Source organism: Lipotes vexillifer, unplaced genomic scaffold (genome assembly GCF_000442215.2).
Source record: "Lipotes vexillifer unplaced genomic scaffold, Lipotes_vexillifer_v1.1 scaffold404, whole genome shotgun sequence".
In the NCBI taxonomy this organism is placed as follows: Eukaryota; Metazoa; Chordata; class Mammalia; order Artiodactyla; family Lipotidae; genus Lipotes; species Lipotes vexillifer.
In genome coordinates, this window is record NW_006777380.1 from 43,096 (window position 1) to 58,563 (window position 15,468).

General features: G+C 40.3%; 1 protein-coding gene and 1 pseudogene across 1 annotated transcript in view; one reads left to right on the plus strand and one right to left on the minus strand.

The window, feature by feature from the left end:
• TEC (tec protein tyrosine kinase) overlaps positions 1–15,468 on the plus strand; it is a 98,545-nt gene that overhangs the window by 22,972 nt on the left and 60,105 nt on the right. The gene's annotated exons all lie outside the window — the stretch shown is intronic.
• Positions 14,283–14,656, minus strand: LOC103077430 (NTF2-related export protein 2 pseudogene; annotated as a pseudogene).

Genomic DNA, 15,468 nt, shown 5'->3' on the forward strand with positions numbered 1-15,468 from the left:
CCCGCACCTTCTGCTCAGTCCTGAGCTTCACCTCTGTCTCTGGGAGGCCAGGTTCCTGTGTGTGTTTAGTGGTGTTACAGTGTTTTTTTCAACATGTATTTCCCTGATTACTAAAGAGGATGAGCGCGTCTACCTATTTTCATTGTCTATTGGCATTTACTATCTGTTGAGGACCCATTTAGATACCTTTACTCCGTTGTTTTTTTAATTTAATTTAATTTATTTTTATTTTTGGCTGCATTGGGTCTTCGTTGCTGTGTGCAGGCTTTCTCTAGTTGCAGCAAGAGGGGCTACTCTTCCTTGTGGTGCATGGTCTTCTCATTGAGATGGCTTCTTGCTTTGGAGCACGGGCTCTAGGCATGTGAGCTTCAATAGTTGTAGCACGTGGGCTCATGTAGTTGTGGCTCATGGGCTTTAGAGCGCAGGCTCAGTAGTAGTGGCACACGGGCTTAGTTGCTCCGCGGCATGTGGGATCTTCCCAGACCAGGGCTTGAACCCATGTCCCCTGCATTGGCAGGCGGATTCTTAATCACTGTGCCACCAGGGAAGCCCCCCTCCTTTTTTAAAAATTAGGTTTTCTTCCTTTTAAAATTTATTTCTAAAAGATATATATATTCTGAATCAAACTCATTATCTGTATATGATTTGCAAATACTTGTTTGTACTTTGTGGCTTGCCTTAACTCTCTTAATGATATCCTTTTTTCTTACTGTGTTAAATACACATAAAATAAAAGTTACCATTGTAACCATTTTAAAGTGTACAATTCAGTGGCATTATGTATATTAATAATGTGCAAAAACCACACTGTTTAATTCCAGAACTTTTTTTATTACTCTAAACAGAAACTGAGAATGTTCCATGTGCACTGGAGGAAAATGTGTATTCTGTTGCTTTTTGGATGGAATGTTTTGTATATATCTGTTAAGTGCATCTTGTATAAAGTATCATTTAAGGCAGATTGTTCCTTATTGATTTTCTGTCTGGATGATCTATCCATTGATGTAAGTGGGGATGTTAAAGTCCCCTACTGTTATTGCATTGTTCTCCTTTTAAGTTGGTTAATATTTGCTTTATATTTTTAGTTCCTCCTATGTTGGGTGCATAATTGTTTATGATTCTCCATCTCTTATACAAATCTTTATTTTAAAGTCTATTTTGTATGATACAAGTAAAGCTGCCCAAGTTTTCCTTTTGTTTCCATTTGCATGGAGTACCTTTTTCAATCTGTTCACTTTCAGTCTGTGTGTATCCTTACATCTAAAGTGAGTCTCTTGTAAGCAGCATATATTGGTTTGGCCAAAAAGTTCATTTGGGTTTTTCTGTAACATCTTACAGGAAAACCCAAACGAACTTTTTGGCCAACCCAATAGATGGGTCTTTTTGAAAAATCCATTCAACCACTGTATGTCTTTTGTTCGGTGAATTTAGTCCATTTACACTTAAAGTAATTATTGATAGGTATATACTTATTGCCATTTTGTTAGTTGTTTTCTGGCTGTTTTTTTAGTTCGTCTGTGTTCCTTTCTTCTCTTGCTCTCTTCCTTTGTGATTTTATGACTTTCTTTAGTGGTATGCCTAGATTCCTTTCTCATTATCTTCTGTGTATTTACTCTAGGTTTTTGCTTTGTGGTTACCATGAGGCTTACATATGACAACTTATATCTATAACAGTCTATTTTAAGTTAATAACAACTTAAGTTTAATTGCATTCTAAAGCTGAAGGTTTTTACTCTCTACCCCCAGACTTTTTGTTTGTTGATGTTACATTTTACATCTTTTTATCTTGTGTACACCTTAACTAGTAATTGCAGTCATAGTTATTTTTACTGCTTTTGTCTCTTAACCTTCATACCAACTTTATGTGATTAATCCACTACCTTTACTATATATTTACCTCTCCCATGAGATTTATTCTTTCGAATATTTTCTTGTTGCTCATTAGTGCCCTTTCTTTCAGCTTAAAGAAATCCCTGTAGAATTCTTATACATCTGATTTAGTGGTGGTCACTCCTTTAGCTTTTGTTTGTCTGGAAATCTCTTTATCTCTCCTTCTATTCTGAATAACTCTGTTGGGTGAAGTATTCTTGGTTGGAAGTTTTTTTCTTTAAGCACTTTGGCTGTATTGTGTCACTCCCTTGGGGGCTGCAAAGTTTCTACTGAAAAATCTGCTGATAGTCTTATGTGAGGGTTCTCTTATACATAACAAGTTGCTTTCCTCTTGTTGCTTTTGAGATTCTTTCCTTGTCTTTAACTTTTAACATTTTAATTATAGTGTGCCTTGGTGTAGGTCTCTTTGAATTCATCTTATTTGGAGCTCTCTGAACTTTCTGGATCTGGATGTTTGTTTCCTTCCCCAGGTTAGGGAAGTTTTTAGCCATTATTTCTTCAAATAAGACTTCTGCCCCTTTCTCTCTCTCTTTTCCTTCTGGGAGCCATATAATGTGAATGTTAGACTGTCTGCTATTGTTCCATTCATCCTTAAGTTATCACATTTTTTCTTTTTTTTTTTCTTTTGCTGCTCTGGGTGAGTTTCACTGTTTTGCCTTTGAGTTGACTAATTCTTTCTTCTGCCTCATCTAATTTGCTCTTGAATCCCTTTAGTGTAATTTTCAGTTCAGTTATTGTATTCTTTAGCTCTGTGATATCTATTTGGTACTTTCGTATATTTTCCATCTCTTTGTTGAAGTTCACACTGTATTCATCCATTCTTCTCCTCAATTTGGTGAACATCTTTATCACTGTTACTTTGAACTCTTTGTCAGGTAAATTACTTATCTCCATTTCATTAAGGTTTCTTTTTCTGAGATTTTATCTTATTCTTTCATTTGGAACATATTCCTTTGTTTCTTCATTTTGCTTGACTCTCTGTGTGGATTTCTGTGTAGCAGCTAAAACAGCCACCTCCTCCAGTCTTGAGAGAGTGGCCTCGTGTAGGAGATGAACCTTGTCAATCAGTTTTGCCCCAGCTCTTGGTTGTTTCTCAAACCTTTGTGCTTGTCCAAGCAGCCTATTATATTTTTAATAGTGACAGTATTTGAGGATATGCTGAGACCTGTCAATGTTCCAAAGGGGAGGATATTCAGCACTTAGATTCAGGCTAATTAGAAGCCAGACTCACAGGTTAAAACAGGTAACAGGTTTTAAAACTATGCAAATATATACAGTTCTATGGGACTGCAAGTGTAAGACCTGCTGGCCGTCAGAGCCAGGTGAACTGAAGGTGTCCCCTGGGTGGCAGTTGCAAAAATTGGGGCTCCAGATGAGTATATAAGCTATTTTCTGGAGGAAGCCTTTTTCTGGGATAGATCCTCTGTTACGCCACAAAACAAGTCTTAATAAATTTAAGACAAATGAAGTCATATCAAGCATCTTTTCTGATCACAATAGTGTGAACCTAGAAAACAGTTACACAAAGAAAGCTGGAAAATTCACAAATATGTGGAGATTAAACAACATGCTACTGAACAATCAGTGGGTCAAAAAAGAAATCAAAAGAGAAATTGAAAAATATATTGAGACAAATGAAAATGGAAATATAATGTACCAAAATTTATGGAATGCAAAAGCAAAAGCAAAAGCAGCTCTAAGAAGGAAGTTCAGCAATAAATGCCTACCTTAATAAGCAAGAAAAGCCTGAAATAACCTTATTTTATACCTCTAGGAACTAGAAAAAGAAGAACAAATAAAGCCCAAAGTTAGTAGAAGGAAGGAAATAAAGATTTGAGCAAAAATAAATGAAATAGAGACTGAAAAGATAATAGGAAAGATTGATGAAATTAAAGCCAGATCTTTGAAATCCGCCTGCCAATGCAGGAGACATGGGTTCGAGCCCTGACCTGGAAGATCCCACATGCTGCAGAGCGACTAAGCCCACGTGCCACAACTACTGAGGCCCGCGTGCCTATAGCCCATGCTCCACAATAAGAGAAGCCACTGTGGTGAGAAGCCTGCACACCACAACTAAGAGTAGCCCCCACTTGCTGCAACCAGAGAAAGCCCACACGCAGCAACGAAGACCCAACGCAGCCAAAAATTAAAAAAAAAAAAATTATATAAAAAAAAAATATATAAACAAAATTGACAAAACCTTAGTTAGACTCATCAAGGAAAGAAGAGAGAGGAGATCTTACAACTGATACCACAGAAATACATAGAAACATACATAGAGACTACTACAAACAATTACGGACCAATGAATTGGACAATCTAGAAAAAATGGATAAATTCCTAGAAACGTATACCCTACCAAGACTGAATTATGAAGAAATGGAAAACCTGAGCAGATTATTAAGGAGATTGAATCATTAATCAAATACCTCCCAACAAACAAAAATCCAGGACCAGATGGCTTCACTGGAAAACTCTACCAAACATTAATAGAAGAATTAATGCTAAACCTTCTCAAACTCTTCCAAAAAATAGAAGAGGAAGGAATTCTTCCAAACTAATTTTACAGGGCCAGCATTACCCCAATATCAAAACCAGACAAGGATGTCACAAGAAAAGAAAATTACAGGCCAATATCCCCGATAACTACAGAGGCAAAAATCCTTAGGCTGTAAGCTCATTGACATAGGTCTTGGTGATGATTTTTTAAATCTGACACCAAAAGAAAAGGCAACAAAAGCAAAAATAAACAAATGGGTCTTCATCAAACCAAAAAACTTCTGTATAGCAGGACTTCCCTGGTGGTCCAATGGTTAGGAGTCCACCTTCCAGTGCAGGAGACGTGGGTTCCATCCCCGGTCAGGGAACTAGGATCCCACATGCTGTGGGGCAACTAAGCCCGTGTGTCACAGCTACTGAGCTCACACGCTGTAGAACCTGCATGCTCTGGAGCCTGTGCACCACAACTAGAGAGTCCGAGTGCTGCAACTACTGAGCCAGCACGCCGTAACTAGAGGAGCTCCCGCACCACAACGAAGATCCCACGCACCGCAACGAAGAGCCCACATGCTGCAATGGAAGATCCCATGTACCGCAACTGAAACCCAGTGCAGCCAAATAAATAAATATATATTTTTAAAAATACCTAAGTTACTTAAAAAAAAAAAACCAAAAAGCTTCTGTATAGCAAAGGAAATCATCAACATAATGAAAAGTCAAAATACTAAATGGGAGAAAATATTTGCAAATCATATATCCGATAAGGAGTTAATATCCAAAATATATAAAGAACTCATACAACTCAATAGCAAAAAAGGAAAATCTGGTTAAAAAATGGGCAGAAGGTCTGAATAGACATTTTTCCAAAGAAGACATACAGATGGCCAACTGGTACATGAAAAGGCATTCAGCATCACTAATCATCAGAGACATGCAAATCAAAACTGCAATGAGATATCATCTCACACCTGTCTGAAAGGCTATTAAAAAAGACAAGAAATAACAAGTATTGGTGAGGGTGTGGAGAAAAGTGAACCCTTGTGCACTGTTGGTGGGAATGTAAATTGGTGCAGCAAGTATAGAAAACTATATGGAGGTTCCTCAAAAAATTAAAAATAGAGTTACCATATGATCCAGCAATTCCACTTATGGATATTTATCTGAAGAAAATGAAAACACTAACTCAAAAAGATGTACACCCCTCAGGGTTCATTGCAGCATTATTTACAATAGCCAAGATATAGAAGCAACCTAAATGTCCATAAATGAGTGAATGGATAAAGAAATTGTGATAGACACAGAGACAGACAGACAGACAGACACACACACACACAGGAATATTACTTAGCCATGAAAAAGAAATCTTGCCATTTGCAACAACATAGATAGACCTCAAAGGCATTGCTAAGTGTAAGTCAGAGAAAGACATATAGAGTGACTTTTTAAATATGTGGAATCAAAAAATAAGAGTAAAAAAAAAAACAAGTTTATAGATATAGGGAACAGATTGGTGGTTGCTGGAGGTAGGGGGTGGAGGGTGGGAGAAATGGGTGCAGAGGTATTTAAATATTTAAAAAATAATAACATAAAGTGATAGGGGCAAAAAAAAAAAGGAATTACAATAAAACTTAGGATACATAGTTTCCCTTATTTTACATAAAAAAGTAAATCCATTAAGGCATTTTTTGAAAGTACAGGTGAGCTGCTTTCCATACATTCTGAGATAACCTATTGGTTCCTAAATTGCAATTAAATTTTTTCGGCACTAAGATTCATAAACATACAAAAGAAGCCTAGGGCTTCCCTGGTGGCGCAGTGCTTGAGGGTCCGCCTGCCGATGCAGGGGACGCGGGTTCGTGCCCCGTTTCGGGAGGGTCCCGCGTGCCGCGGAGCGGCTGGGCCCGTGAGCCATGGCCGCTGGGCCTGCGCGTCCGGAGCCTGTGCTCCGCAAATGGGAGGGGCCACAACAGTGAGAGGCCCGCATAACGCCAGGAAAAAAAAAAAAAAAAAAAAAAGAAGCCTAAATGAAGCTGACTTAGTATGTCAGCTTGGAGCTTTCATTTCCTCTATGAGGACACTGACATACCACTAGAAATATTTTTTGTTTTGTTTTTATTTAGAAGGAAGTTTAATTATGTTCTTCGCTAATAGTTTCTAGTCTATGAATTTAAATTGACTCTACAGATAACATCCTACACTTCTACCTCTAACTTTTGATAGTCTCTAAGACTGTAAAATATAAGAATGGGGAGTCAGTAAACCCAAGGTCTAGTGTTTATTTGGTCTGTGGAAACAGGGAGTCACATAATTACTCTGAACTTCAGTGATCTTATGCATAAAAAGGTGAGGGGGGGGTGGGGCCTTACCTATTTCATACAGTTGTGAACATCTACTTAAAAATTGGTATTGAAAACAATTTGCATCTTTAAAAAATTAGCTGTCATTATTATTATGATTCTGAATTGATTGTCGTTATAAGTCATCTGAAAAGTCATAAGATATAATATATTAGGTCGTATAAATCCAGATGGCACAAAAGTACATAATTGACATCTGAAAAACTGCATATAGTTTTGGCCATTCCTCAAGACAAAAAAACTGGAAACTAGCTGGAAACTATCAAGATGGGTCATTAAAATGTTCAGCCGGAAGGACTTCCAGTGTAAAGGAGTAGACTAAACATTATAGAATCCTAAAGACTGGTACAAGGAAAGCCAAGAAAGGAGAGCAATGGATCTTTAAAACAAACAAACAGGGGCTTCCCTGGTGGCGCAGTGGTTGGGAGTCCGCCTGCCAATGCAGGGGACACGGGTTCAAGCCCTGGTTTGGGAAGATCCCACATGCCATGGAGCAACTAGGCCCGTGAGCCACAACTGCTGAGCCTGCGCGTCTGGAGCCTGTGCTCCGCAGCAGAAGAGGCTGTGATGGTGAGAGGCCTGTGCACGGCGATGAGGAGTGGCCCCCGCTTGCCACAACTGGAGGGAGCCCTCACACAGAAACGAAGACCCAACACAGCCAAAAGTAAATAAATAAAATTAAAAAGTAACTGTACCATTAAAAAAAAAACAACAAAAAAACAAAACAAACAAACAAACAAACAATAGAATCCTAAAGACTGATACAAAGAAAGCCAACAAAGGAAAGCAATGGGTCTTTGAAACAAACAAACAAATGAAGGAAGGAACAACCCTTGTGCTCATTAAGCAGTCAGTCCCCCTTCCCCCCTCCTCCTAGCCCCTGGCAACCACTGATTTGCTTCCTGTCTCCATGGATTTGCCTGTTCTGGATATTCCATATAAACAGAATCATATACTATGTTACCTTTTATTTGTATATTGCTTTCATTTAGCATAATGTTTTCAAGGTTCATTCGTGTTGTAGTGTGTATCTGTACCTCATTCCTTTAAAAATTTTTTATTTTAATACAATTTTTAAAGGTTACTTTCCATTTACAGTTATTGCAAAATATTGGCTATATTCCCTGTGTTGTACGTCCTTAAGCCTATCTTACATCCAGTAGTTTGTACCTCCCACTTCCCCACCCCTATACGGCCCCTCCCCGTCTCCTCACTGGTAACCACTAGTTTGTTCTCTGTATCTGAGAGTCTGATTCTTTTATGTTATATCCACTAGTTTGTTGTATTTTTTAGATTCCACGTATAAGTGATACCATACAGTATTTATCTTTGTCTGACTTAATTTCACTTAGCATAATGCCCTACAAATCTAACCATGTAGCTGCAAATGGCAACATTTCATTCTTTTTTATGTCTGAATAGTATTCCACTTTATACATAGACCACGTCTTCTTTATACATTCATCTGTTGATGGATACTTAGGTTGTTTCCATGTCTTGGCTATTGTAAATACTGCTACTATGTGCATGTATCTTTTCAAATTAGTGTTTGTGGGTTTTTTTTTTTCAGATATATACCCAGGCCTCATTCCTTTTTAGAACTACATAATGTTACATTATAAGGATATACCACATTTTGTTTATTCACTTCTCTGTTGATGGCTATTTGGGTGGTTTCCACCTTCTGGTTATTTTGAATGGAGCTGCTATGAATATCCAAGTACAAGTTTTTGTGTAGACATATATTTTCATTTTTCTTGCTGGGTCATTGGGTAACTATGTTTAACGTTTTGAGGGACTGCTAGACTGTTTTCCAAAGGGGCTGTGACATTTTACATTCCTACCAGGAGTGCTTGAGGGTTCCAGTTTCTCTACATCCTCCTTAAGACACTTGTTAAAATCTCTCTTGTTGATTGAAGTCCTCCTAGTTGGTGTGAAGTGGCATTTTATTGTGGTTTTGATTTGCATTTCCCATATGGCTAATAATGTTGAGCATCTTTTCATGTAGCCTATTGCTTTTTTTTTTTTTTTTTTTTTTTGTTTGCCAGTACGCTGGCCTCTCACTGTTGTGGCCTCTCCCGTAGTGGAGCACAGGCTCCGGACGCGCAGGCTCAGCGTCCATTGGCTCACGGGCCCAGCCGCTCCGCGGCATGTGGGATCTTCCCAGACCGGGGCACGATCCTGTGTCCCCTGCATCAGCAGGCGGACTCTCAACCACTGCGCCACCAGGGAAGCCCAGCCTATTGCTTTTTAAAATGCATATATGCTTGCCGCCTTTGGTTAGGCAATAAAGCTTGTCCGGCAGGAACTTCAATTTTACTTGATTTTTTAATGAAGGGGACAGTGGTGTGTTGTAAATGTTTAGCAACTGGGGGTCAAGGGGGAAGCCCATATTTTTAGTGTTTGCTACTTTCCATGGTTTATGCACTCCTACCGTGGCAGATTTCCAGCCACCAACATGACATTGAAAGTGGAGCACGGAAATGGTGTGCACAGTAGGCTCTCATGAGCTGGCACAAGCTGACTCCAGCACATTAGTGGAGGGAGGGGTGGGTGAGGTGAAACTCATGAGGGCTGCCTGGTGTGTACAGGCTGGGCCCTGCACATCTGTAGGGGTGCCATTCACATGTTAGTCTAAAGAGAAAAGCATATAATGTTCATTGAGTGTCTACCACATACTTAATCTTCACAACAGTTTTATGAGGCAGGTTTTACTATCTTATTTTCAGAGAAATCCAAGGCTTAGGGAACTTTATTAACTACCTCAGTGATTCACAGCTAATAAGTGTCATCGTTGGAGTTTAAGTCAGGTCTTTCTTACTTCAAAGTTCATTTCAGTTTACCAACTGTTTTGGAGAGATGGAGGGATCTCTAGGGCCACCCCCCAGGTTTGATTAATTGCTGGGGGGACTCATTGGACTCAGCATATTATTGTACTCATGACTCATTTATTACAGCAAAAGGATACAAAGTAAAATCAGCAAAGGGAAAAGGCACGTGAGGTGAAATCCTGAGGAAACCAGGCATGAGCTTGCAAGAGTCCTTTCTCAGTGGAGTCACCTTGAATGTGCTTAAACCTTCAACAGTGAGTTGACAACACATGTGAAATATTGCCTACCAGGAAGCTCATTAGAGACTCATTAGGGGACTGGTTGCTTAAATAGGCACCATTTGCCTAGCATGAACCAAAATTCTGGACTCCAGAAGGAAAAGCAGGTGTTCAGCATAAATCAAATTGTCTGTACAAACAGTTTAGGCCCAGTGAGCAATTCTTATTAGTGCTGGGAATGATGGGACCTTCCCAAAGTCAGAGTTCCTAGATGCCAGCCCAGGCCAACTGCAGAACCGGCAAATAGGCCTTTCTAAGAGTAGCAGTCTCGAGCCTGCTGTGTTAACTCTTTTCTGTATGCTAACCAAATGCAAAAATAGGAAAGAAAGTTGAGAAAGGGCAGAGACCATGTCTGCTTATCAGTACATCCCCATTCCCTTCCCAGTGCCTGCATCAAAGTTGATATGAGCTGGGTTTCTAATAATGATGCGCTGAATTGTGCAAATCCTCAATGATACTCAGCCCCTCTGTGTGTGTGTGTGTGTGTGTGTGTGTGTGTGTGTGTGTGTGTGTGCTGTCTGTAAGGCCTCTGTGCTGGAAGGGCTCTCTGGGTTCAGCCAGAACCTCCAAATCATGATTAATTATAACTGCTTAGCTCAGACATCTCTGTGTAGCTTCACAACCCCAACTCTGACTTCTCAGTAACTGTTCTCTCTTGAAAGGCCTTCATTTGAAGTACTGAGGTCTGCTATTTGTATCTCCAGTGGAAATATTGGTTCTTTTGTTCCAGTGCCCCAGATACCTTGCCTCCAACTCACTTTTACTTCTGTGAACTTTGACTAAAAGTGGAACAGTTTCCTCCATCTGACTTCCTCTGTGTCATGGTTACATGTTGGGGTCACACCTTCTTTTGTTCTTATGGGCACAGACTGACTGAATTGTCTACACTGTGTCCAGTTGTTATAAGCACATTCCCGGGGGCTCTGTTCTAGAAGAACAGTACTGGAAGAGAGCAGACCAGGCTGACCAAAACCCGGTTCCTTTCATTCTGAGTCACCAGACAGACCAGTCAAAGAAAGACAACTTACCTTTCTCTGGCCATTTCCCTCAGCTCTCAAGTGAAGAGTAGTTATTATCCTGCCTATGGCTTTACATCATTATTTTTCCACTAATTAATGTTATGGCTGGAAATATTCTTTTTTGGAGTTAAGAAAAGCAAGCTTTCTAACTAAAACAAGAAGCACTGATTCTGATGTTAGATGGCCAGTGTTCCAGTCCCAGGCTCTGTCACTCAGTAGCTCATATGAAGCTGGACAAGTGAACTTAACTGCTCTGTGCTGCAGTTTCCTCATCTGTGAAATGGGGACAATAATAGTTACTACCTCACAGGGTTGTTGTGGGAATCAGTTGAGAGAACGCCTCTAAAACATGCACTAAATGAGTTTAAAACACAATCTGCCATATAGTGAGCCTTGAAGAAAAGTTAGTAACCTTGCTGTTAGTGTTAACCCTCTGTATAGAGAAATCCTTCTTTTTGACTGCTCTTGTTGCTCTGAGTCAATAAAATTCCTGACCCTCTACCCCACACTCCTTTAAAACTAACTGACAGCAGAAAATTTAGGATAATTGTTTGAAAGGAGTTCCAGTGTGGTGGATGAAGCCTGCCTACCTTCAAACAAGCCATGGTGGGCTGGAGCCAGGCAGCCTGGGGTCCACCTATGACTCTGGCTGTGAGAGAAGGAACACCTACTGGGCTCTTGATTCTCGGGGTGTCGGGTGAAGGGGATGATTCCTCCTCTCCCACCTGCCCAGAATGTAGCCCCTCCAAAGTCTCTCTCCAGTCTTGGAGCTTGCTCCCACCACACCAGACTCTCAGAACATTCTGCTTCTCCTGTTCCTTGCTCCTCTCTCCGTATCCTCCGCCTGGCCCGTCTTTGTCTGTTAGACCCTGCTTCCATGTTCTAACAATGCCATATGGAAGTGATCTCCCTGCCTCTTTGATGGCCCCTAGCCCTTCTGGTTCATATAATGAGTAATGGCGTTTATCTCCTGGGGTGAACTCCACGGTCTTCCTGCTTCCTTTCTGGCTACTGGTTCTTGTCTCCTTCAAGAGTCAGTGTTCCTCAAGGTTCTGTTCTCAGGCCGCTTTTCTCACTCTGCACTTGCCTTAGGAGACATCATCCATTCCAGTGGCTTTGGGTTGGCATCTGTGTGCGAATGACGTCTCCACTATGTTTCCCAGCCTGATGTCTATTCTGAGGCCTCAGAGTTTCTATAGGCATCTCAAGTTCAGAATGTCTGAAAAGAAACTCAGAATGTCCCTACCATCTCTACCTCAGTAATTGTACTGTGATCTACCCAGCTGCTTGTGCCAGATACCTGGAAGTCAGTCTGACCTTACCCCTCTCCTTCACCCTCTCTCATGTCTGGACTCTCAGCAGATTTTGTTGATTCTATCTTCTAAATATAATCTCAGTCCTGCCACTTTTTCCCATCTCTACCACCACCATGATCCAAACCACCCCTGCCTCTTCTTGGATGAATACAGTAGCCTCTGTATCAGTTAGGATGGAGTTAGGCTATATATCACACAAACCCCCTAAATAATAGTACAATAGCTTAAATAACATAGAATTTTTTTTTCTCTGTCAAGGTGGAAAAAAGACTGGAGGCAGGCTGTTCTAAACTGGTATGGTAGATGCAACCCAGGGATCTTGGAGCCTGTCTTTCCCTTCTATCATCCTAGTTTATATCTTTTATTTTGGCCCAAGATTTTTGCTGGTGCTGCAGCCATCTTCTCTGAATTGCAGGTTGGAAGAAGGAAGAAAGAAAAGCAAGAAGGTGCTTCTCCCACCTGAGTCGATTTCCTGTACGTCCCATACAGACTTCTGCCTGTATCTCATTGACTAGAACTTGGCCACATGGCCATGCTTCGCTGCAAAGGGAGCCAATAAATAGTCTTTTTGTTTGTTTGTTTGTTTTTGTTTTTGTTTTTTTGCGGTACGCGGGCCTCTCAATGTTGTGGTCTCTCCCGCTGCGGAGCACAGGCTCCGGATGCGCAGGCTCAGCAGCCATGGCTCACGGGTCCAGCCGTTCCACAGCATGTGGGATCTTCCCGGACCGGGGCACGAACCCATGTCGCCTGCATCGGCAGGCGGACTCTCAACCACTGTGCCACCAGGGAAGCCCAAGAAATAGTCTTTTATTCTGAATATTAATATACACAACTAAAAGTTAGGGTTCTGTTACTGCTGAGAAGTGGATATTGTGGCTAGACAACTAGGGATCTCTGTCACATCCTAATAGGTTCCTTTTTCTACTCTTGTCCTCTCCAGTCTGTGGTCCATAATGACCACAGTGATCTTTTAAATTAAAACACAAATGCAACCATGTTCTTCTCCTGCTTAAAACCATTCAGAAACTTCTCATTATCCCTAATTTAAACCTCACAAGTCCTCAGCAGGCCTTTGGTCCAGTAGCCTGCCCATCTGCCTACATTCATCTGCAATTCCTTCTCTTCCTCACTTGTAACCTTCCAGCTCACCAGTCTCTGTGTTCCTTAAAGGCTCCTTTCCGCATTAGAGCATATGTACTTTAGCTATGTCCTCTGTCCAGATTCCCTGCTTCCCCTCCCTTGACTGGCTATAGCTTCTTCGGGTTTCATCTTGAATATCACTTGCTCAGTGCAGCCTCTCTGATCTTCCAGGTTAGATTAGTTTTCCATGTATAATATCATCTTGTGCTTTTTACTTTTTACCACGCTTCTCTGTTCAATAAATTATTAGTACAATTGTTTTTTCAGTCTCTGACTCTTAACTCATCACAAGGCAGGTGAAAGCATTGCTTAGCCCAGTACTTGACCTGTGATAGATAATAAATGATTGTTGAATGATTGAATGGGATTCAGGTTCAAGGATGGGTATCGCGAATTTATTCTGTATCATGTTAAAGAGATATAAATGAAAGACATAAAGAGAAGTGTCTTGCTACGTAGTCAGAGATACTGAATCAGGCCCAAGTGAGAAGTTGGGACTAGAGAAGTGAATTTGAAATCATCAAATCTAATCCATTTAATTCTCTTTATCCCAGAAGGAGTTAGCTTCCCAAGGGGATGTGCAGCAGGCTTTAAAGCCAGACAGATTTGCTCTGAATCCTGGATCTGTCATTTACCAGCTGTGACATTGGTCAGTTGGTAAAACTCTCTGAGTCTCAATTTCTTTATCTGTAAATGGAGAAAATACCTACCCTGCAAGGCCATTTGTATGCAAACAGAATATTTCAAACTATTCTGTCTGTTTGGGCCAAAAACAAATTTAAGAAGGAAGATATTTCTACTTTAAAAACAGAGGCAATGAGTAAAAAAATATTAAAGAAATTCAATTTCAGCACATACTAATTTTTAACGTTTCCACAATGCAATGAACTACTACTTCTAAGTTTCTACTGCTGGAACTAATGGACCAAAAGAGAATGGACTTTTGCCCCCTTTAACTACTTCCCCAATCTTGAAAACGGAAGCAGTCGCTTGCAATCTTCCACACGATATCAGGAGTAGACTGAGCAGTCAGCAGGGAGTTCTGGTTGAAGTAGTGTTGTCTGTTTCCATCAAACTTCACGTTCCACTGGTCACCACAAGAACTGTAGCCTGGGACTGAGTAGCTTGCTCATGAACTGGCTGGCAATCTAGCATATTGACCTGAAACTCACTAGAAGGCAACGTGTCAAAAAACTTAGTTAGGGCTTCCAGCCCTGTTACAACATTTCCATTCCATACTAAAGTGGCCTTTTCCAGATACAGCCTGGTTAGTGCCTGTCTTCTCTTGTCCATTGTCTCATAGTAAATATTGACAAATTCCTCAGCAGCTTTGCCTGCCAGTTTAGATCATTGCCCTTAAGAGCTTTAATGTTAGTTTTCTACATGCCTTATATATGTTTCACTAATGACATTCTTACAGTAACATTAAACCCGTGGTCTCTGTACTGATATACTCACTGTGAGCCTAGTGTATTGCAAAAATGAAATCCTTTTATAGTACTGTCTATGGGATATCAGCACAATGTAACTCTCTGGGAGGAAGTGGAGTGTTTTTGTTTGTTTGTTATTAGGCTAATTTTGTAGTACAACATGTACCTATTTTTGGTAAACACTGGTAATGCAGTTTAAATATGAGGCTTTTTCAAATCGGTTCAATGAACACATTACTAATTTAGGTTTACATAAGTACTCTGACATACTAGAATGGCATGTAGAGATGTTTAGTAGTCTTTTTATGTTAAGTAATGTAGGTGTTTTTTTTTTATGTTGGCATGTTTTCTTAAGTGAATTAATCTACTAGAGAGGTGTAAAATGTTCTTGATTGATACCTGAGTGTTAGATACCTCAGTGGCTTAAAAGCAAAACTTCTTAAGAAACCTTTTTCTTGGCAGCTCCAGGTCTATAACTTTAGATAGTGAATCGTAGTAGTACTAAGAGCTTTAATGGGAGAATGAGAAGTGTAGAGATCCGAGGTTGGGCAAAAGCAAGGCGGGGTGGCCAAATGGTACACTTTTGGTACTTGTTTCTACCTCCTAAAAATGTAGCCTAATTTTAGGATTTAAGTCATTAATAAGTATCCTAACCAAATGGTCATGAAGGCCACTTTTGTTCTAAGAATTATTTTTAAAGGTTTTTCC